The sequence below is a fragment of the Camelus ferus genome, chromosome 4 (genome assembly GCF_009834535.1).
Source record: "Camelus ferus isolate YT-003-E chromosome 4, BCGSAC_Cfer_1.0, whole genome shotgun sequence".
Classification (NCBI taxonomy): Eukaryota; Metazoa; Chordata; class Mammalia; order Artiodactyla; family Camelidae; genus Camelus; species Camelus ferus.
Genome location: NC_045699.1, coordinates 28448930 through 28472774, shown reverse-complemented (window position 1 = coordinate 28472774; position 23845 = coordinate 28448930). Strand labels below are relative to the sequence as shown.

The 23845-nt window shown below is 37.8% G+C and overlaps 2 protein-coding genes across 6 annotated transcripts in view; one reads left to right on the top strand and one right to left on the bottom strand.

Annotated features, from left to right (window-relative positions):
* GLDC (glycine decarboxylase) overlaps nucleotides 1–14317 on the bottom strand; it is a 150091-nt gene extending 135774 nt beyond the window's left edge. Inside the window, exon 1 of the mRNA XM_032477700.1 lies at nucleotides 13845–14317. The gene's annotated coding sequence lies outside the window, so the exon portion shown is untranslated. The remainder of the gene's footprint in view (nucleotides 1–13844) is intronic.
* KDM4C (lysine demethylase 4C) overlaps nucleotides 1–23845 on the top strand; it is a 360653-nt gene that overhangs the window by 17124 nt on the left and 319684 nt on the right. The window contains exon 1 of one of the 5 annotated variants that reach the window (XM_032477699.1): nucleotides 12975–13498. The exons of 1 other annotated variant lie outside the window; for it this stretch is intronic. The gene's annotated coding sequence lies outside the window, so the exon portion shown is untranslated. Of the gene's footprint in view, nucleotides 1–12974; nucleotides 13499–23845 lie in introns of those variants that run through there. 3 more of the 5 variants (XM_032477696.1, XM_032477697.1, XM_014552382.2) reach the window with 3 other exon arrangements.

Below are 23845 nucleotides of genomic sequence, written 5' to 3'. Positions count from 1 at the left end.
AATATCATGGGGATTTAATTTTTTGTCTAATTACCAAAGTAACATATGTAGAATTCAGAGATTTTGGAAAAATACAGAAAAGCACAAACTTAAAATGAAACATAAATTTCTGTAATCCCAACATATAAAAGGAGCAATTGTTAATGTATTGGTGGGGGAGGGTGTAGCTCAAGTCGTACAGCAGCATGCTTAGCATGCACAAGATCCTGGGTTCAATCCTCAGTACCTCCTCTAAAAACTAAGTAAATAAGTAAACCTAATTACCTCCCCCCCAAAACAAAGAAATGAACAAATGAACAAAGAAACAAACAAAATGTGTACTGATGTGTTTCTAAGATTTTGTTCATTTAAAATATATACACACTTTATGCTAATGGACTAAATGCTCCAGTCAAAAGACATAGAGTGGCAGACTGGATAATAAATCAAGAACCTTCAATATGCTGCATACAAGAGACCCACTTTAGGGAGAAAGAACCCTACTTCAAAATGACACCTGCACCCCAGTGTTCATAGCAGCACTATTTACAATAGCCAAGACATGGAAACAGCCTAAATGTCCATCAACAGATGACTGTATAAAGAAGATGTGGTTATTTATACAATGGAATACTATTCAGCCATAAAAACTGACAACATAACACCATTTGCAGCAACACGGATGTTCCTGGAGAATGTCATTCTAAGTGAAGTAAGCCAGAAAGAGAAAGAAAAATACCATATGAGATCACTCATATGTGGAATTTAAAAAAAAAAAAACAACAAACCGTAAATATAAAACAGAAATAGATGCATAGACAAAGAATACAAACTTGTGGTTGCCAAGGGGGTGGGGGGTGGGGGGTGGGAAGGGACAGACTGGGATTTCAAAACTGTAGACCAGATAAACAAGATCATACTGTATAGCACAGGGAAATATATACAAGATCTTGTGATAGCTCACAGAGAAAAGAAATGTGACAATGAATATATATATGTTCACGTATAACTGAAAAATTGTGCTCTACACTGGAATTTGACACAACATTGTAAAATGAGTATAACTCAATAAAAAATGTTTTAAAAAATAAAAATAAAAACCAAATCATATTACAAATAAATAAATAACCTAAAAAATATATATATACACATTTTAAATAAAGGTAAATACATAAATATATTGTTTTATTGATTTTTCGTTAACATAGTAATGTATTGGCCAGTGTTTTCTATGACAATAAATATTATGCACTACAGTGAGCTTTTTAATGGCAGCATTGAATCCTATAATTTAGCCAAAACAACACTATGAACATTTAATATTTCAAAATTATAGCTATCAAAATAATGGAAGGATAAGGTCTCATACACATAACTGACTCTCACCTCCAGTTGATTCCTTGCAAAAAAAAAATGTCTAAAGTAGAATTGCTGGCTTTAAGGCAAAGTACATTTTTAAGGATTTTGATACATCTATCCAAATTGCCTTCTAGAAGAGATGTTTGGAATGTGAATTGATACACATTTCTTATTAGGTAGTTTTGTCCTGTTTTTATTTTGAATCAATTTTAAGTTTACAGAAAAGTTACAAGACTAGAACAAAGAACTCCCATATGCCCTATACTTAGACTTACCGTTTTTGACATTTTGCCATATGTGCCTTCTTTCTCTCTCTCTTTCTGCACGCACATGCAGGCGCACACTCATGTTTGTCGTTTATACTTTTTGAAACATTTGAGGCTGGGTTGCACATATCATGTCTCCTTTCTCCTGAAAACTTTAGTGTATATTTCATAAGAAAAAGAATATTCTCTTACATAACTACAGTGCCCTTATCAAATTTAGGAAATTTAACATTGATAAAATACTTTGATCTACAGTCCATATTACAATTTTATCTACCCTGCAGTCTCTTTTCCTATTTCTTTAATTGTCCTATTAATGTTCATTATAGTAATTATATATCTGTCAGTCCAGGACGACATATTATATTTATGCAGAATATAGCCCGATAGTTTTATAGAATATATCTCAGTTTGAGCTTGTGTGGTATCCTTCGATAGTTTATGCTAAGGCTAGGTCTAAAAAGAAAAATGAAGCTGAAATAGCATTAAACAAAAATATGGCTTTCATGAAGAGATATTCTTGTGGAAAAGATGGTGCTGACAGACGATTACCCAAAATGAAAATTACAAGGGATCAAGAGGACTAAAGAATACAACTGCTAGATAATTAATCCTCCTAAGTATAGCTAATGAAATTAGGTCGACAGAAGTGGTTTTTGTCAGTGGTGGGGCTCCTGTCTTCTCACTGGTATCACTGAGGCAGGTCATGTAGACAAAAACATAGCTACCTTGTACACAACTGTCACCCGAATCTGACAATCCAGGGCATGAGGCAGGCATTCAATAAATACTCATTTACTAAGTAAGCAACAAGGATTACCCAGTTTGCATCTTTAGTCTCATGGTTATTTTTATTTTGCTCTTTTGTTTGCCGTTGCTAAATATTAGGGAGCTAGATCGAGGGAAAATACAAGATTTTCTGCCTTCTCTATGGAATCTGCAGCTAATCTTTGTTCACTGGAATTGTGGGAGGAAGCTAGTAGCTAAGAGACTCATTGACCTGAAATCCTCTCCAAGTCTGACTATGTAAAAATGCAGCTTCATTAGACAATATTATGTCACCTCCAGAGGGTGGGGTGGGGAGGCAGCTGACTTCTGCAGTCTCAATAGGGACAGTCTTTGGAAAAACTGATTTCCAAAAGTAGAACTCAGAATCTAGTTCATATGCGACCTCTGCTAGTAGCAGTTTAACTCTGCCAAGTAAGAGCTGAATGAAGGCTCTCTGAGAAAACACCTGGCCAATATGAAGAGGGACACAGGAAAATGGAAGGAAAACCAGGTGTTAGTCTCTTCTGTAACTGTGGTGTTTCTTTAGCAAGAATTAGCTCATGGGACATTGATAAATAGGCCTATGCCAGTATAACAGTGGAAATATTGTGCGTTCATGTGGAATTTTCCTCAGCATGTTAATGTTTGGGAGCAATTAAAGGAAAAAAAAAAACAACTTACAATGCAGGAAGACCTTAAGAAAAAGATGAAAATACTACAGAAATCCCCTGTTTAGTGAAAAAAAGTGACTTGAGTTTGTGTTTGCAAAAACCTGGCTACACTTTCCCACAGTGTTAAACTATTTTGGGAAGCTGTGTGTGAAGATGAAAAAGTGTAAAGATATTTCTCCAGGTGTGAATAGAATTTGATGAAGAATGCTCTACCCCAGATAAGATTTTAATTCTTGATGAGATTAGTCTCTAATGCCCTCAACAACCTACCTTGTCTAAGAAGAAGCAGGAGTCCATAGGCTCTAAGAGTGGCAGCAGCACACTCCAGAGGAATTTTAAGTGTGCAAGCAGTGGGATTTTTAGCACTCTGGATAGGCAATAAATGGTCTGCCCCAATCCACTTTGACCCAAAACTCTGCAATTATGCAGGACTTGAGACTTTCCAGGACCACATATTTGGAGTTACTGCAAACACGCCTGTTACATAGCGATTTTACTAAAAATAAGCCCTCAAAGCTGTCTCTATTGTCTGCATAGAGGGTTGGGCACACAGGCCTGGAGCCAGGTGTGCTCCAGAGGAAGGGGTGGAGGGAAGCGGAAGAGTCTTGGGATCCTGCGGGAAGACTGCAGCCAGCAGCAGTGTGGAGGAGGCGCCAGGCACTCAGCCAGCCAGGCGCAGGCCAGCACCCTGCAGAGCCTTACCAGGGGCTGAGTGGTGGAGGCTCAAGGCCTGCTCCTCCTCCTCCTGCTCTCTTACTGTCCTCACTTCGCTGCCCCTTCCGCATTGACCCCGTGCGTCTTCCCGACCCGCTGGCTGCACAGCGGCGGCTTGGCCGGGCAGCCCACGCTGCGGACGCCCCGCGGCAGCAGTTCCGGAACCGTCTGCTAGGTAAACGCCCCAAAGAAGGAAAGGGCGCCTCAAGGGGGCATTTGTTGTCAAAGTAGCATCCCAAGAATTGACGGTTAAAGGAAATTTACTTTTTTAACGGTATGTTCTGTCACAGAGTTCTCTGACTTTTTGGTCGCAAGACTGCCTTAACACTCTTGAAAATTGCCTTTGTGGTTATATCCATCCATATGTATTGTATTAGATTTTAAAACAAAAAATTTAAACACAATAGTACAGATGTACCCTTTCCATTATTCATAGCCTTGGTGAAATCACTCTTAGTTGTAGCCTCAGAAAACTCCACTGTGAATGAAAACAAATATATGTATGTTATATACCTATATTATTCTGTATACCAGAAATTGACACAACATTGTAAACTGACTATACTTCAATTAAAAAAAGGAAAAGAAAACTCCACTGTGAATGAGAGTGAATGAGAGCAGAAAAGGCAAAGAAAGTCTAAGTATTTAAGGAAAATAGCTTTAACCTGGCCAATTCCTGGAACAAACATTGGGAACCATTGCTCCAAAAAAATTACAGCTTAGAAGCAGGACCTTTATTTCCCAGAACAATTTAGATGGGAGCCCTGTGGAACCTAGACCAGGGCCTGGGTTGCTGGAGCAAACTAGACAGTGACCTGCAGAATTTACAGAGTGTGCCCTGGGATGTTGTATGTTTTCCAAAAAAGAACAGAACATACCAAGTAACTAAACATGAATTGCTGAGACAGATACACTTCAAATGAAAAGAGAAAACCAGAAACTCCTGAAAAGGTATCAACAGCTTCATAAGCTAAGAGCTCACTTGAAGAGAACAGCCAACAAAATAGAAATGCATTTCTCTGATGAAGGGGCTAGATAAAATCATGAGATATTTGGAAAGTAATCTAAAACCAGTGAAAATATATACTTGGTATGGTATAAACTAAGAAGAAAATATAAATAAATCTGTAGAAAAGTTTTAAGTTTATAGGAAAATAACAAAAAAGAACTCAATATACCTTTAAGCAGAGATAAGATAGCACTTAATGAAGCAAAACTACTTGAAGATAAAGTTAAGGATGCTCTGTCATGTGACAGGAAGAGGAAATTGTAATGAACAAAACATCAAGCTCAGGAAAAACTGAAAGTACATCAGAGGACTCCGAAAGAGAGGAGAGAATCTCTTGATTGTAAAAGTGATGATGCTAAAGTTTTGAGTTATAGAAAAATTATATATTCTGAATTAGACAATGCAAAGCCAAGGGCTCACCAAGGTAAGAAAGTGAAAGACAGAAGATAATTCTATTAGTTGTCTATTAAACAACCCAAATTTATTGGCTTAAAGCAGCAGTGATTTATTTATTTTTTTAAAGGATTCTCTAGGTTGGTCGACAATTTATCTGCTGGTTTTACCTGGGCTCAGTGGTGTAGCAACATTCAGCTAAAAGATGGTTGGGCTGGAAGGACAAGATAGCTCCACTCACATGTCTCAGTTGGTACTGTCCATTGTGAGCTTTGGTTCTTTCCCTTATAACCACCCTTCTCTAGCAGGCTAGACTTGCTTCCTTACATGATGGTCTCAGAACAGCATCATAAAAGGGTGAAAACAGATGCTACAATGCCTCTTGAGCAACAGCTTTGGAAGTCACATAACATCTCTTCTGCCACATTCTGTTGATCAAATTGAGTCACAAGATCAGCCCAGATTCAAAGAGTCAGGAAATAGATAACCTCCTGATGGAAGGAAGAGCAAAGTCACTGCATAAAAGCATGGGAGAGATTAGTGGTCATAGTTTGGAACGTATCACAACAGAATGAACATGACAAAGCCTCAGGCTATGTTAACATTAGTTCAAGGAGAGAAACCATTTATGATTTTAGCTGAGTGATTAGATGTCAATTATGCGTGATTGGAAGAGCACTTAAAGAAGATAGAACAGGATGCTTGTTCTCTGTAGTCAGCACAAGGTCCTAGAAAATATACTGTGCAGCTTCAAGGTGAAAATTGAACATGATGATCAGATAGAACACCTTACTGGAAGATCTGAACAGAGAAGAAAGATCAGGGGTGGTCAGGTACAGAGGAAAGGAAATACTAAAATCAGTGAATTCAATAAAATGGAAGGAAACTATAGAATATGAACGTATCTTATAAAGCAACATTTTGTTCTGCAGAAGAAAGCCCATGACAATTGGATCCTTATTTGTGATACTGAAAGAGCTATTGCTGGAGAGATGAAGCAAGGCACCTTTCTGAGACAGAAATTAATAGAGGAACGAGTTAAAATGAATCATATACACTTGAGTATACTAGAAATTATATAGTATTTAATGGTTAGATATGTGATAAGATAGACTTATTACTCCAGATAAATTTTTCCTGGATTTACAATGTAAACTAATATACCTTCTTCCAGGAAACTTTCTGGCTTACAGACTAAAGCAGTTGGCTGACACACACATGGTATTATCACATGCTGTCACAAATGGACCTGCTGCTTTCCTTACTAACCTGAAGTGAAATCAGCATACTTAGAAACTATTTTTAAAAATAATACCCTTTTTATTAAAAAATTTAATGCAGGCAGACCTTGTTTTGTTGTGCGTCAATTTATTGCACTTCATAGGTAATGTGTTTCTTACAAATTGAATGTTTGTGGCAACCCTGTGTTGAGCAAATCTATGGGTGCCATTTTTCCAATAAAATTTTCTCACCTCGTGTCTCTCTGTTTCATTTTGGTAAGCCTCACAATATTTTGAACTTTTTCATTATTATATTTACTGTGATCTGTGATCACTGATCCTTGATGTTACTGTTATAATTATTGTGGGGCACCATACACCATGACCATATAGGACAGCAAACTTAATTGATAAATGTTGTGTGTGTTCTGACTGCTCTACCATTTCCCCGTCTCTCCCTCTCCTTGGGCATCCCTATTACTGGAGACACAACAATATTGAAATTAGACCAATAAATAACCATACAGTGGCCTCTAAGTATCCAAGTGAAAGGAAGAGTTGTCTCTCACTTTAAATCAAAAGCTAGAAATGATTAAGCTTACTTAAAAAAATTCATTTTTACTTTAAGAGGGAGGTAATTAAGTTTATTTATTCATTTACTTTTTTTTTTTTTTGTTCAGAGGAGGTCCTGGCCCCTGACCTTTTGCATGCTAAGCATGCACTCTGCCACTTGAGCTATACCCTCCCTAACTAGAAATGATTAAGCTTAATACTGAAGGCATGTTGAAAGCCAAGATAGCCTGAAAGCTAGTCCTCTTGAGCAAAACGCACAAATGATAAGACAGCTAAAGAGCCTTATTGCTGATGTGGAAGGATTGTGAGTGATCTGGATAGGAAGAGCAAAGCAGACACTACATTCATTTAAGCCAAAACCTAATCCAGAGCAGGGCCCTCACTCCCTCCAATTCTGTGAAGGCTCAGGGAGGTCAGGCAGCTGTGGAAGAAAAGTTAAAAGCTAAAAGAGGTTGGTTCATGAGGTTTAAAGGAAGAAGTCATCTCCATAATATAGAAGTGCAAGGTGAAGGAGCAAGTGCTGATGTAGAAACTGCAGCAAGTTATCCAAATGATTAAGCAAATATAATGAATGAAGTTGGCTACACTAAACAATAGGTTGTCAACATAGAACAGCCTTATACTGGAAGAAGATGCCATTTAGGACTTTCATAGCTAGAGAGGAGAAGTCAATGGCTGGCTTCAAACCTTCAGGGGACAGAATGACTTTCTTATTAGGGGCTAATGTGGCTGGTGACTTGAAGTTGAGGCTGATGCTCATTTACCATTCTGAAAACCCTAGGGCCTTTAAGAATTATGCACCATCTACTCTGTGCTCTATAAATGGAACAACAAAGCCTGCTTGGAAAGCTATCTGTTTATAAGGTTTACTGAATGTTTTAAGCTCACTCTGGAGACCTACTGCTCAGAAAAAAAACATTCCTTTCAAAATATTACATTTATTGACAATGCACCTGGTCACCCAAGAGCTCTGATATAGCTGTACAACAAGATTGGTGTTGTTTTCATGCCTGCTGACATAACATCTATTCTGCAGTTCATGGATCAAGGAGTCATTTTGACTTTCAAGTCTTATTATTTAAGAAATACATTCCATAAGGCTATATTGGCCCTAGTTAGCCTCTGATGGATCTGGACAAAGTCAATTGAAAAATCTTCTGGAAAAGATTGATCATTCTAGATGTCATTAAGAACATTCATAATCCATGGGAAGAGGTCAAAATATCACTATTAAGGGGACTTGGAAGAAGTTGATTCCATGGATGACTTTGAGGGGTTCAAGACTTCAGTGGAGGAAGGAACTGCAGATGTCAGGGAAATAATCCCTACATCTAGTTCTAGCAAAAGAACTAGAATTAGAGTTGGAGCCTGAAGACATGAGTGAATTGCTGCACTCTCATGACAAAACTTTAACACATGAGGAGCTGCTTCTTATGGATGAGCAAAGAAAGTGGCTTCTTGAGATGAATCCACTCCTGGTGAAAATGCTGTGAATATTGTTGAAATGACAAGAAAAGATTTAGAATAATACCTAAACTTACTTGATAAAGCAGTAGTAGTATTTGAGAGGGTTGACAAATTTTGAATTTTTTTTATCATGGGTGAAATGCTATCAAACAGCATTACATGCTACAGAGAAAGGAGGAATCAATTGATATGGCAAAATATATTGTTGTCTTATTTTTAGAAATTGCCACAACCACCCCAACCTTCAGCAACCACTACCTGATTAGTCAGCAGCCATGAACATCAAAGCAAGACCTCCATACCAGCAAAAAGATTACAACTCACTGAAGGCTCAGATGATGGTTAGCATTTTTTTTCTTTTAGTAATTAAGTATTTTTAAAGTAAGGTCTGTACACTTTTTTAGACATAATGATACTGCACACTTAAGAGACGACATTATGATGTGAACATAACTTCTATATGCACTGGGAAATCAGAAAATTCATGTGACTCACTTTATTGCAGTGGTCTGAAACCGACCTTGCAATATCTCCACGGTATGCCGTACATTCTTTGCCAGCAACTAAAAAGGATTTGAAATGTCAATATGTATATAATACGGCCGAGAAAGCTAAAAAATTACTTATGCTAGCAAAATTATTGTAACGGAGTATTACATTTCATTCTGAGTTACTGACAACCCTAAAAAAAGAGAAAATATTCAAGTAATGGAAACAAAAAAGTTACAGAGAGGAAACTCTTTCACTTACTGAAATTCTTAAGAGTTAATGGGACAAAAGGAAAAAGGAGCTTAGTTTTCTTTTCATTTGTTTTTGCCTTCAAGATTTCCCCTTTCTAATCAACAAAAAATTTCATGGAAAAGGAAAGGGAAAGTTCAGAAGTTTTACCCTTTATTTATCAAGTTAAGTTAACCTGCGTGGTTTATTGGTCAAAAGGTAGGTAAGAAAGTTGCTATAAAAAAATACAAAAATTAACATACTAAATGTTTGAAGACCATTTAAATTTAAATGTCTTATATAAAACTGTACAAATCATAAGTGTACAGCTTTAGGAGTTATCACAGGTTTCATCATCCAGGTTACAAACAGAACATAAGCAGCACCCCAGAGGTTCTTTACCCCTCCCCTCCCAAATGCTCCACCACCTTTCTTCTCCTCAAAGACAACCATTATTTTGACTTTTAACACCATAAAATAGTTTTGTCTATTTTTAGATGTTATATAAATGGAATCACACAGCATGTATTCTTTTGGGTCTGGCTTCTTTCACTTACCATTAATGAGATTTAGCCATTTTGTTTTGGGTAGCAGTAATTCATTTATTTTTATTGCTGTATAGTTTTCCATTGTAGAAATATATCTCCATTTAACTGTTGATTGATAGTTGGATTGTTTCCAGTTTGGGGCTTCACAAGTAATGCTATAACCTTCCTGTGTATGTGTTTGATGCATATGTACATGTCTTTCTATTTATTGGTGTTTCTGTTTCTCCACATTGTCACCAACATTTGTCTGTCAGTTTTTATTTTTAACCATTTTGTGGATGTATGTCGCTATCTCATTGTGGCTTGATTGTGCATGAGGGCAAGGCCATACATGTTCTGTTCCTAGCTGTATCACTGTCCACAACTTCTTCATAAAATGGTACAAATAACAAAAATAGATAGCAATGATAAATAATAAAAAGGATCGATTGAAATTAACAGCTACAAATACTCAGTGCTTACAACTTCAGTTTAGGTATGTAGTTTTATTTTTACTTGCTAAAATGAATGAATATCTAATTTTTTTTTTTTTTTTAATGGAAGTAGTGGGGATTGAATCCAGGACCTTGTGCATGCTGAGCATGTGCTATACCACTGAGCTATTTCCCCTCCTCCCTTAATTGTTTGTATTGTTTTATGATTTGGTGTCATAAATAAGTTTCAATGTTTTCTTTGATGTAAAAACAAAAACATAAACTACCTTACTTGTTCCTCCAGAACCCCACCCTTCTGAATACACACAGGTACAAGTTTAAGGCAGTGGCCCAGGGAGAACTAGAAGCCCTAGGGAAAACATGACATATCTCCCCAAAGCTTTAATTTTATTCAAATGTTTTGATGGGAATATTAAATATTTTAGGTGTTTTTTCTTATATTAAACACAGATATAATGCTATTCAAACAGATTGAATATTCAGCTTATACAGAGGCTTGACTCATTTCAGTGTCTATTACCACATCCTTGGCCACATAGTCTTGGCCATTATGACTGTTAGTGAAAAAGACTGAAAAGCTTTGATAATGATGGGGAATTAGTCAAGTGTATCAGTTGGGTGGAATCATGCAATCATTTTTTAAATTTTAGGAGGATAATTTTGGCCTGCAGTACAGATGATGAGTTGTGTGTGTCTGTGTGTGTAGAATGCATTGGAGATAGGGAGATCATTAGGAGATTGTTGTAATAATCTAGGTAAGAGATAAATTGACCTGAACTTCAGAACACAGGAGGCAGAGAAGAATTACCAAGATTTCTAATTTTACTAGGTACCCACTATCATATTTACTGTGATACTTTAAAAAATCATCTAAACATCTAGTCATTGATTGGTTTGTATTATACATGTATAAATAACATCCATGTGATGATAAATAGAAACATTAATGAGTATTACTATCATTTCATTCTTTTATTTACAAGTCTAATGAACTTCAATATATTCAAAATTAGACTATATTATTTAGTAGTGTATGAATTTATCAATTTGCTGCATTATACATATTTTAAGAAATTTACAGGTATTGTCTCTGAGGTGATGTGAACAGTAGTTTAACATAAGCTTCAAGGAAAATCTATGTATCCATTATACAGCCTCCATCTAATTACAAGTGGCATTTCTAATTGGATCTAAAGAAATTAATCTATATGGCTAAAATATTAATTTTATTGTAATTTACAATATAGAGGCATTTCAGTACATTAGGGACACAACATTGTCTTTTGTGCCATGAGTCCAGTTGACTTTCTAGTAGGCTCACTTCAGTTTCCAAAACGGTGCTTAATAGATTCATACTGTCCTTTACAGCTTTTTAAGTGTTTTGACATTTCACATTAACTTCTTTAACGTTCAAAAATGCTCAAAGTCAGAAAGCTGGTATGTCACCCTCATTATTCACATTAAAAAAACTGAGATTCAATTCACCGTGTTCAACAAATGTTATTTGTGCAATATCCTGTATCTGCAAATTGTAAACGGACTGGAATTCAGGTTTCCAGACTTTTTATTCTCGTGTACTAGGTTCCTAGTCCAATACAGCATATGGCTTCCTAAGGACCCTGGTGTTTAGTAGCTGTTTGACATATTTCTTAATCTTGTATTTCAATTTTAATATCTGTAACAGGGAGATAATAATACCTACTCACTGAATTATTATAAGGATTAATTTAGTTAATATAGGTGAAGCTCTTAAAACAGTGTTGAGCTCACAGTAAGCCCTAAGTGAATGTTGTAATACATTTATTGTGTTAGCATATCCAATTGACTTGTAAGGAGAGTTGGGATTATAATAATATATACATTTGGAAAATTCCCAGTAGAGCGTACATGTTAGGCAAGTTCAGATGTGTTCATATATGGGTAATACAGCCTAAATTTTGTTTCTAATTTGATAATTAAAGAAATGCGGTGGCCCAATAATCCCATTAACCTTACTTAACCCGTATTTCACCTGTCCTTGCAATGCTCCTTTCAGCAAGAAAAGATTTCAAGGGTGTGGTAAGTGGACCTGTTGAGATAGTTTAAAAAGTATTGTAGTAGAAAACTCAATATATGAGACAGCCCAAGTGTGCTCAGAAGCGTAAGGTTCTGCCCAATCTTTCTTAGCTAAGAAGACGTTAGGGGAAAAGCCACAAGGGACCCAGCTGGGAACTCTACAGGAAGTTAAAAAAAATTGTTCAGCTTCTCAAAACACCTGGTGCTCAACCATCTGTCTTTGGTAGTACAAAGGCTTAATTAAGTAAGGTCTGTGTGGTTCTTTCTGACACCTTGGAAGGCAGAGGAACAGCGGAGAAGTAGCAAGTAGTAGCAAGCTAATTTAAGTAGGTTCTGAGGGGTCCGGAGGCACCTGCACTTCCTGTTACTACAGTTCAGGCCATACTGCTGTCCTGCCAACTTTTTGAGAGACCTTCTCCCACCCCTGCCCGAATTCCTCCTGGGGCCACCGCAGGTCTCCTCAGTTAAAGCGCACGCCTGCGCTGGGCCGGACGTGTTCCTCGGAAGCGTCTGGAATACCGGGCAGTTTCGCTCCCCTCGGCTAACAACACAGCCTCCTGCTTGAGAATAACCTCTTAAAAGGCTAGTAGAGAGACACCCTTCGTTCACTCGGGATCTCCAATTTCGGTCAGGAGGCTCAGAAGCCCCGGCCATAAGATGTCTCTGCCGCCCAGCAGCGAGCGACAACATCCCAGCCAGCCTCCGCTGGGCTTTCCGAGGCCCCACCCATAGCAACGCCACACTGACGTCCGCGCGCCGGAGGCCGCCATAGGCTCGCGTCGGAGCCCAGGACGACGTGTGGCGCGTGGACACCCATCAGGTTCAGCCCTGCGGGAACCCGGCAGGCGTTTCCGGGCAAGGGTCTGTGCACCTGTTCCTTCCTTCTGCTCAAGTGTCTACCCCTTCTGGGAGAAAGGGGACGTGTCGGTCTCCAGAAAACAAGAAGCGCGGCAGCGAGCCTAGGTTAAGAACAGTGGGGAAGATAAAGCCCAAAGCAAGAAGGTGCCTGGCACCTTAAAGCTGTTTGGAAGTTCACGTGACCCACTAAGTGCCGGGCCCCAGCAGTCATGTGACGGCGCGCGCGCCCTCGCGCAGGGAGAGCCGGCTGGCGCTGTGCGCGCGCCTTCGCCGCTGCCTCCCAGCCCCTCAACGGGAGGGTGAGGAGCGGCGGAGTGCTCTGAAGACTGGGGCCGGGTGCGCGTGCGCAGCGAACAGCTGTCACCCAGTGCGGAACAAGTCTCCCAAATTTCCCTGGGCCGGAGGTCACCGTTTTCCTTCTTATCTTCCTCCTCGGGGTCGTGTCCTCGCTCCCGCCCGCGCGCCAGGTAACCGCTTTTCCGGAGTCGGGGAGGGGGTTGGGGGTGGTGGGGGAGGGGCCCGGGCGGTCTTCGCACTACCCCGCTCGGCGCAGGGCAGCAGGGGGTGCCGGCGTCCGGCGGAGGGGAGACGCCGGGCCGGAGACGCTCGGTCCGCGGCCGCCGTGACTGTCACGCTGGGGAGAGAGCGACCGGCCATGGTCGCAGGGGTGGGAGGCAGGAGCCAGTGACAGCCCTCCCCGGCCCTCTCAGGGGTTCGGTCCCCGCGCTTGCCGTTCTCCCAGGGGCCGGAGTCGGGGTCGCGCTCCTTGGAGCAGGGGAGCGCGCGGGTGGTCCAGAGATGCTGACTCCTTACCTTTCCTTTTCCAGCCCGCTCTGCGGCTGATTCCGGGGAGGCCGGGCCTGGTGCCATCTCTTCCCTGAGACTATCACGACCCGTGGGGTGAGGGTGGTGGCTCCTCTCCAGACCACCCGTCCTAGGCAGCCAGCCCCTCTCCTGGGTTCGTCCTTAGTCTCCGTGGCTGTCCTTTTGGTTTTTCCGGCATGGGGCCATTTCTTCCTGTAGTGCCTCTAAGCCACGAAGCGGTGTAGATGGTGGGTGCTTAATAAATATGAATTGGATTAGGTCGCGTGGAATGCCAGGCATGGGACGTGGCGTGGGGTGGGGATGTGAAGAAAGAAGGCAGGCTGGGGCTCCCGTCTCGAGCTTGGGGTTTTCCTCGGAGCTCAGCCAATGAAACCAGCAGGGCTCGATTCGGATGCTTTCCGGGTGAACTCGGAGCCAGTCTCCCCTGAGCTGCAACTATGCACGTCTGCATGGGCTGGCTTTGGTTGTGGGCAGTGCTAGGGAGGGTTTTTGTTTGGTTCCTCCTCCTGGAGAAGAGAGGACAAACTTTTTTTTTTTCAAAAAAAATTTTTTTTAAAGAACTTGGTAAATTATTCCTGCGAGGTTATCAAGCGCTGCTTCGGAAGTGTAGGTTAAAAGTTGCAGTCTGCCCACCCATACTGTTGTGAAAGTGTCTTGGTAGGCTCAGTTCACCTACGTTTAGAACAAACTTTGCCTCTATTTCACCCACTTGAATTTGCAGTAATTTTTATTTTTAACTTCGGGATACTCAGCTTCACTGTTTCTATGGCAACAGTTACTAATATTCTAATTTCGAAGTGTGGTTGAAAATTAGTGGCTTTAAATCTTAAAGGTCCATTTTTACTTCGTAGCTCTCAGTTCTCCTTTACGGTCATTAGTCAAGTTCTCCTACCTTGCTAGTCCCCTCCCAACCCCCCATGCTTTGTTTTGCAATGTATTACACGGTTTTTCGGCTTTTTAAAGACCCTCTTTCTTCCGATTTAAGGTGTTATGAAAAGTTTGCGCATGATCTTTACAGCACTCCACGAACTTGGCAATACCGTTTAAATCACAGACTTGTTTCGTTTTATTAACAGACTGTAATCTGTTGCTTTTCTAAAGTTAAAAACAAATTTTAAACATTGCACGTGCGCAACTGCTTAAAAAAAAGTCCACTAACCGTTCTATAAGATTGAAGATTTTAAGAAGCTGAATAGGCAGTTAATTTTAAAAATTTTCCTCAGTTTTAGGACGAAAATCTATTATATTGAGTTCTCTTCTAGACATCTAAATTATCCAGGGCTAGGTTAGGTGCGGCTGCGGTAGTCTGAATTATTTGCTTTTCTCATTGTTTTCCAATTGCCCCTTGATTGGCGTTTCTTCCCAATTAGAATGTTAGAGCTTTTAGGTCAGGTTGTGTGTGTGTTTTTATTTATTTCCAGCAATTTACCATAGTGTCTGAGGTGCTCAGAATATCCCCTCTCTTTCTTAGTAACAGCTTTATTCAGATATATTTCACATACCATGCAATCCACTTATTTAAAGTGGGTTTTTTTTTCATGGTTTTTAGTGTATGCATAGAATTGTGCAACCATCTGCACAATTAATTTTAGGACATTTTTATCACCTTAAAAAGAAGTCCTTTCCCATTAGCAGTTATTGTTCATTTCTTTCAAGCCCTGTCCCTTCTCCTGCCCTAGACAACGACTGATCTGCTTTGTCACAGTAGACTTGCCTATTTTGGACATTTCATATAAATGTAATCATATATTTGCTCTTTTGTGACTAAGTTTTTTTGACTTAGCATAATATTTTCACGGTTTACCCAAGTTTCAGTAATTTATTCATTTTTATGGCCTAATAATATTCCAGTGTATGGATATATCACATTTTGTCTGTTCATTGGTTGATGGGCATTTTGGGTTTCTACATTTTGGCTATTACGAATAATGCTGCTATGAACATTCATGAATTTGTTTTTGTGTGGACTTTTTTTTTTTTTTAACACTCTTAGGTATATACCTAGTAGTGGAATTGCTGAATTAAACTTTTTTCTCTTGAATGAATGAATGAGCAAACAGGGATAGTAGGCATTTGAGGGACCTGTTGACTGCTCCACTGCCAAGACGATTTCTTGGAGGCAGAATTCTCTGTGTGTGGCTTTGTCCTGAGTACAGTGCTGTGTTTTTCTTGTCTGGATGTCATTAAGATCAGTTAGCCCAGTCTTTCTTCATGTATAATAATCATAATGATTATTCCCTCGATGTTGACTTAAATTTGTTGTATATTTATTAGAGATATGATAAAACAGGTACATTAAACTCAGTATCTAATGTAGGTCTTTCATTTAAAATTTATATGGTCTTTTTTGTAATAGAAATATTTAATGCTTCTCTCTCTACCTCTATTTCTAGTGTGAATTTCTTGAGAGTTGTGTCATAAAATCACTGTATTTTCTATATCCTTATCAATCTAAAAGGTTTATGGGGCCTAAAATACAAATTTAAAATATTGGATTATTGTCTTTTTCTCTCTGCAACTCCCCCCCTCCCCCTCCCAAAGATTCCCATGTCCCTACCCTTCATACCCTTTGGGAGAAAATGCTGATCATTTAAGTCCACACTTGCAGGGCCTAATGCTTTCCCCACCTAAGCAGTTGGAACAATCCCTTTAAGGAGCCTATCTACTTTGCTTCTCTTTCAGTGGCCTCACCATCATTCTTTCCCTGAGGATAAGGTCCTCTAAGTCTCAGCAAGGCTTTGCCCAGCCGGTCTCCTCCCTCACCCCAGTTCCCTGGCTGGTCAGGGCTCGATACCACCATCACGTTCTTATTCTTTCAGTCTAGACTGCTATCCTGGCTGGCATGTGCTTCTTTGTCTGATTCATCTCATCCTTCAGATAACTGAGCTCAGTTGTCACTTTAAGTTAGTTATTCCTGTAATTTCCTTCACAGACTTAAACAATTACACTGTTAGTTGTGTAATCACTCTTTGCCCTCCACCTCCATTTATGCACCGAAAAAGCTCCACAGGAAATATTGAAAGTGGTTAGTTACTTCTGGGTGATGGGATTATGGGCAGTTTGTCTCCTTCATGTATATGTGCATCTTTGGATTTTTCTCCTATGTATCAGTATGACCTTTGTGAACAGGAGGAGAAACAATAAAAATTCACATGTGTTAGAAAATCTGGAAACAGGAGACTTGAAAAAAATCATCGATAATTGCCATCTTAACCTTTTTTGTTTTAATAACATAGATAAGATTTTACTATAGCTTTTCAACATCAAGTTTTTATTACAGTTTGATTCTTTCTCATATCTAGAGACTTCTAGGGAACGGTGAAGATACTTAATATTGGTTGCCTGGGGATGGAATTTCTAGTATTGAAATTAAACTAATTCTTAGGGAACACAATCTAATATCTCTTTGGGTATGAGAACTAAGTTTGTGATAAATAACTCATTTCCCATTTTCCCCAGAGAAACGTCCTTATTAGTACATTTGTGTGTTTCATAGTAGAGTTTTTCATTGCAGAATTGCTTGTTATTCGTGCTATCTTGTTTTTGCTGGGTGGTTTATTCTGCCTAGTAGTGGATATTTTCTTTAGTACACAATGTAACACCTATTGTGTGCCATGCACTGTGTTAGAAGAGGAACATATTGTAAACACAATGAAAAGTGATTCCCTACTATTTCATGACAGGATTATTTTGAGTGTGAATGCTCAGTTACACTGTTGCTGTGTATTTTCATATACACAGCTGCTATGGTATTTATGAAATGCTGCTCCATAGAGACTTTAAATTTCATCCTAGACTCTTCTGGTCTTGTATTATACATTACTATAGGTAAATATTTAAGGAGCAGAATAATGTATCATCAAAACCCTTTTGGTGATGACTTTCTATTTTTATATTTCCATCCAGTTCTAGTTATTAGTCATCTCTACTTGTTAACTGTAATAAGCCAAATTGTGATCTTTCTGCTCAGCCCTGCTTTTCTGGGTTTTTCATGCATCTTATCCCATTAACTATCCCAGACACCTCTTGACTTCCCAGCCCCTTCGCATCTGTACCATCACCAAGCCTTGTCACTTCTGTTTCCTGTGTAAATACCGGATCAGTCCTTTAGTCTCCACCAGTACCATCTCTGTATCTACTCCAGCCCCCTTGATACCTCTTCTCAACTCGGTGGTCTTTTAAAATGCAAATTGATCATTCTAATGGCCCTCAGGGTATTTAAAATTCCTGCTTTATCTCTTCCTAGCCCAAGCTCCCTCTCTAAGCCTTACCTAGATAGTTCTATCTATCTTTTCTTCCCACTGGCTTATTTTCCCAAACTGTACATACAGGCCCTTGCTGAAAGTGCTGTTTTCTGTGAGGCTGACTTTCCTTCCACGTCTTCCTTTCCAAATACATCTTTCTGGTCTCTGCTAGAATGCGCTTCCTCAGAGAATCTTGACTTGTCATCCCCATCTCTTCCCTAATCCAAATCAACTTTCCTAATGACAACCTATCTTAATTTACTAAACTTTTTCTTCTGTAACACTTGGCAGCTTATAATTTCATATTTATGTGATTATTCGACAGTGTATTTCTAAACTGTAAGAATTCTACAAGGGCAGGGACCAAGTATTTTTATTCACATATCACACCAGCAGTATAGGTGCTCAGTAAAGGTTTGTTGTACATACGTGAAACAAATTATTGAAATTAAAACCAGAGCACAGAGTAAACAAATACATTTTGCCCTTCCTGACCTAACACACATGTGAGTAAAACTGGGACACAAATTTCACAAAACAGTTATTTGCCCCCTGTGCTGTACTCTGATATTTTCTATTGTTCTATATCATGTATTATAAAAATATTGATATAATCGAATAAATTTGGTAGGGCCGCAGACTGCAGTTTGAACAGCAAAGCTGTAAGGCAATACAAGGAAAATGCTTTATTTCCATTAGCCCCTCCCCCCTTCTTTGAATCACAATTGCTGTATTCTCAGTCTTGTCTGATGGGAAGTACTAGTTTAGCTTTTAAAAAATGGCTATTGCTGGAATCTACTTCTGCTTAGAAGTTCTGGCCTGATTTCGAAGGAGGGTTGCTTAAGGTCAGGTTGAGAAAAATCTACACCTGACTCTCTTACGTCTTCTCTTCCAAGTTTCTCTGAGCCACTAATAGCCAGCACTCTTCCATCCTACTTCTGAGCTCTTTTACAGGTGTGCTTTAAGGCTGGTCTCTCATCGGTTTTGTTTTCTCATATTGTTATAAACCAAACTAAATTCCCCAAATGAAAAACACTGGGATCAAGGCAAGCCAGTAAGTATTTGTGAATGTATGAATTAAGGAGCCTGGCTGGGCCAGGGTGTCATGTTCAGCAGATCACGGAGCTGATCCCGAGAGTTGTGGTTCTCATTAGTTCACTTTACAGAACTCCTGTGTGGAAGGCTTGGTGCTGTTTGGCGCCACCATGAAATACTGATTTCTTATCTGTTTTGCTAACTAAATATTAGAAATACCGTGTATCTAGCACAAAGGCTATTTTAACTGAACCATATGCTGTGCTATTTCATAACTTGGAAAAATATTTAAAAACATTAATGTAATTCCAAACCTATATTTAGTGAAAGAAGTGGTATACAGATTGTATACATTGTATGATTTCAGTCATGTGTAAACATGTTTATAAATGTGTATATGTTTAGAAAAAATACAGTAGAATGTTAATGTGGTGGTGAGATTACTGGTAATTTTGATTTTCCTTCATTAAAAAATTTTTTTTTGAGAGTGAACTTAATTACATTTATAATCAGAAAGGCTCAGCTGAAAAAACAAATTTCCTACACATTAACATGTATTTGCAAATAGGAAAAGTATCACTTAAAAAATTTTTTTTATTGATGTATAGTCCATTTACAATGTTAGTTTCAGGTATATAGCAAAGTGATTCCATTATACATATACATATGCACATATATATTTTCAGTTTTTTTTTCATTATGGCTCATTACAAGAAATTGAATATAGTTTCTTGTGCTATACAGCAGGTCCTTGCTGTTTATCTATTTTATGTATAGTAATGTGTATCTGTTAATCCCAAACTCCTAATCTATCTCTCCTGCACCCCCATTCCTCCTGGTAACCACAGTTTGTTTTCTATGTCCATGGGTCTAGGGAAAATATCACTTTTATTAAAATGGTTAGAGGCCAGGTTTCTAGTGGCTGTGTTTTGGGACCCTTGTCCAGGTGGGACTTAAATTCCACCTTAATGATAAGTCATTTTATCCTGCACAGTGATCCACATTTCTGCTCCTGGCCTGCATTTCTTTTTCTTTCCTAAGTTATCAAAGTTTACTAAGCCTTATTTTTCATCTTTTATTTTATTTTTTTCATCTTTTTTTGCTGAAATAGGATTCCATCTCTCCCAGTCTTGCTTAAGCATGTTGCTAATTAATGTTCACTTATGGTTGCTCATGACTCGATAATTTGGAAAGTCCTAATAGCTCTTATTAAACCCAGCTGTCTGGCATGAATTGAAGGGATGGAGAGGGTTTTGGATGAATTAGTATGTAGGTGGTGTCTTGCTCTTAAATTTGAAAAGTGTTTATATTGGGATTTACAAGCCAAATTGAAGGAAACAGTGATAGTTTAAATGTGTAATCATCAGTACAGTTTCCCAAACCTATATTTGAAATTGTTTAGTCTCTTAACACTCAAGCCTTAGTAGATTAAATATTTAAGAATATTTTTGATAGCCGTACAAAATAAATACTCTAAATATTGATTTACTGTTTACTAGGGAAGGAATGGGGAAAGTTTGAAATTAGAAAGAAATATCAAAGTAAGGACAATTGGCCAGACACATAGGACCTTTTGACCTTTTGGGGGGTGTGTGTATGTGTGTGTGTGTGAGAGAGTGACAGCACTTTTTGGGGACTTCATATTCATGTTCTCATTTTCAGCATTGTAGGTACAGACATCTGAACTTTTCCAGCTGATCCAGAGTATATCAGGCTTTGGAGGACTAGTGTCCTCATCACTCCCTAATCAAACTCACAAGAAGAACCAGAACTTGATTCCAAAGTGTACATGTCTGCTCTACTGGTCTCTTTTAGAAAGCCTGGTCCCTGGGAAAGCATATATTATTTGGTGACTCCATCCCACAGATGGAGATGGGTAGCATTGAGGAATAATCTGAACAGGGTGTTTTTCACCAGCTGGGGCTTGTGTTGATCCTTAAAAGTACTCACCTCTGTTCATCAGAACTTTCTTCCTGCAGGTACATTTTTCCTGTTGAAGGAGATTAAAGAAGACAAATTCCTTCACTTTGGCTCTCTCTTTATCTCCATCTTCTAACTTGTTGTTGTTGTTGTTGTTGTTGTTGTTGTTGTTGTTTTTAACTAGACATTTGTTTAAATTCTAGTCCTGAGGACATACCTTTGTTTCTCTGATTGAACATCACTTACTGTTTATGCTTATGTTCTGTAACTCAGCAAGGTCACAGGTCTTTGAGTGGGAGACTAATGGTACAGGCATTTCTTTGCAGGTAGCTTAGCTCATCCACTTGGTTTTTATTTATTTAACTTTCAAAGGAACCCTCATCTAAAATTTGGTTTCTTAACTCTGAATGCTCAGTCTACAAAATTCAGGCTTTCATTAGCAGGAAGAATCTGGCCCTGAGATAGGTAAATTCATTTTTCATTCCTTTTTGATAATTTTATTTATTTGTTTTTGTTTATTTTTTGAAGTTTATTTTTGTTACTTATAAATATATATTAATTTTTTAAATTGTTTTAAAAAGGCAATGCAAGGTATACAACAAAGTAAAATTTAGAAGGTATAAATAGGTAAAAAGCACATAGTCTCATCTTTGGCCATCAGACTGGCAGTTTCCTCCTTTTCATTAACCATTGTTAAAGCAGTTTCTTGTAGGGCTTTCCAGACATATTCTAATATTCTGTATAACCATATATATGTGTATATATACATTTTTAACACAAATGGTAGTATGTATACTTACTGTTTTGAATACTTTTTTCATTTAACAGTGTAACTTGGATGTGATTTTTTGCTTCAGTTTTATTGAGATACAGTTGACAGACAGCACTGTAAAATTTTAAGGTGTAAAGCAATGATTTGACGTACATACATCATGAAATGATTACCACAATAGGTTTAGTGGACATCTATGATCTCATATAGCCATAACATCAAAGAAATAGAAAATTTTTTTTCCTTGAGATGAAAACTCTTAGGATTTACCCTTAACAACTTTCATATGTAACGTATAGCAGTGTTAATTATCTTTATCTTGTTGTACATTATATCCCTAGTACTTATTTATCTTACAACTAGAAGTTTGTACCTTTTGACTACCTTCATCTAATTTCCCCTTCCTCCACCCCACTGGATCTTATTTTTAGAATATGAATATATAGAGAGCTTCTTTTAAAAATGATTGCACAGTATTGCATTGTATGTATGTATGATAATTTTTTAACCAGTTCAATATTGAACGTCATTAAGCTGGGGAGGGCATAGCTCAGTGGTAGAGCTTCACATGAACAAGGCCCTGGGTTTGATCCCCAGTACCGCCATTAAAAATAAATAAATAAGCCCCCCCAAGTAAATAAATAAGAAGAAACTGGACTTAAAAAATTTTTTTTCAATTAAAAATAATTGAATGTCATTTAGGTTGATTCTATTCCTATACAGTGATCTATTTTTATACCATTACCTCAATGTTTTAATTGTTGTGGCTTTACAATATGTTTTTAGAACTTTCTGGGTTATTCATGTAATTTTTCCTCATTGTATTTAACTTTAGAATTAATGTTTCAAGTTCCAAAAACCTGTTAATGGTTTTATTGGGAAAAACATAATAGAGAAATACAGAGAAATATCTTTAAGATATCAAGCTTTCCTGCCCCCAAATATGGTATACCCTTCTTTTAAGTTCTTATAAAGAATATTTTAAAGATATTTTAATTTAAAAATTAAAAGATATTATTAGATTCTTTATTAAAATAGATTCTTTATTAAAAATCATTTAATATTTTAATTATAAAATATTAAAATTATTTAAAGTTATTATTAAAGATATTTTAAAGATATCTTTACACGGATCTTGAACATTTCTTAAACTTATTCTTTTGTATTTTTTAAAATAATTTTCTTTTTTTACTTTGGGACAATCTCAAACTTTTAGAAAAGTTGCATTATTAGTACAAAGAACTTCTATTTCCTTTAAAAATTTGCCTTTATGCCACCATCACTCCTCAATACTTGGATGTACATTTCCTACAAAGACAGTTTCCTACATAATCTCAGTATATCCATTAAAATCAAGAAGTTAATATTGATAATTATTGTTAATCTAGTCTTTAGACCTTTTACATTTCACCATTTGTTATAGTAATACTCTTTGTAGCAAAAATATCCAGTCCAGAATGATGCATTGTGTTTTCTTGTTTTCCAGTATTTTAAGTAAGTGTCCTTCAGTCTCACATAGCCTTTAGTCTTTCTTTGATTTTCATTATATTGACACCTTTGAAGATTACAAGCCAGTTATTTTAGAGAATCCCTTAATTTTTGGTTTGTTTGATGTTTCCTCATGATTATGTTCTCAAGGCATCTTTGGCACAGAGTATCACAGAGATGATGCTGTATTCTTTTAATTATATCTTACCAGGTGGCACACAATTTCATTTTGTTTTACTGCTGGTAATGTTCACTTTGATTGCTTGATTAAGATAGAGTTATCTGTTTCTCTGCTCCAACGTTATTCTTTTTGTTTGAAAAAACTATGTAAATATTTGTTCCTTATTGAGCTTTCAGTTTATTCCTTTGCTTTTATCAATTTGAATTTATGGTTTCCTATTTTATTCAATGACTTATAATCTGTTAATATTATTATTCATATTGATACTTTAGTTTTCATAGGTTTGGCCCATGGGAACACTTTAAGATAGATTCTGTCCTTTTGACATGTCCCATCATTCTTTGAGCAC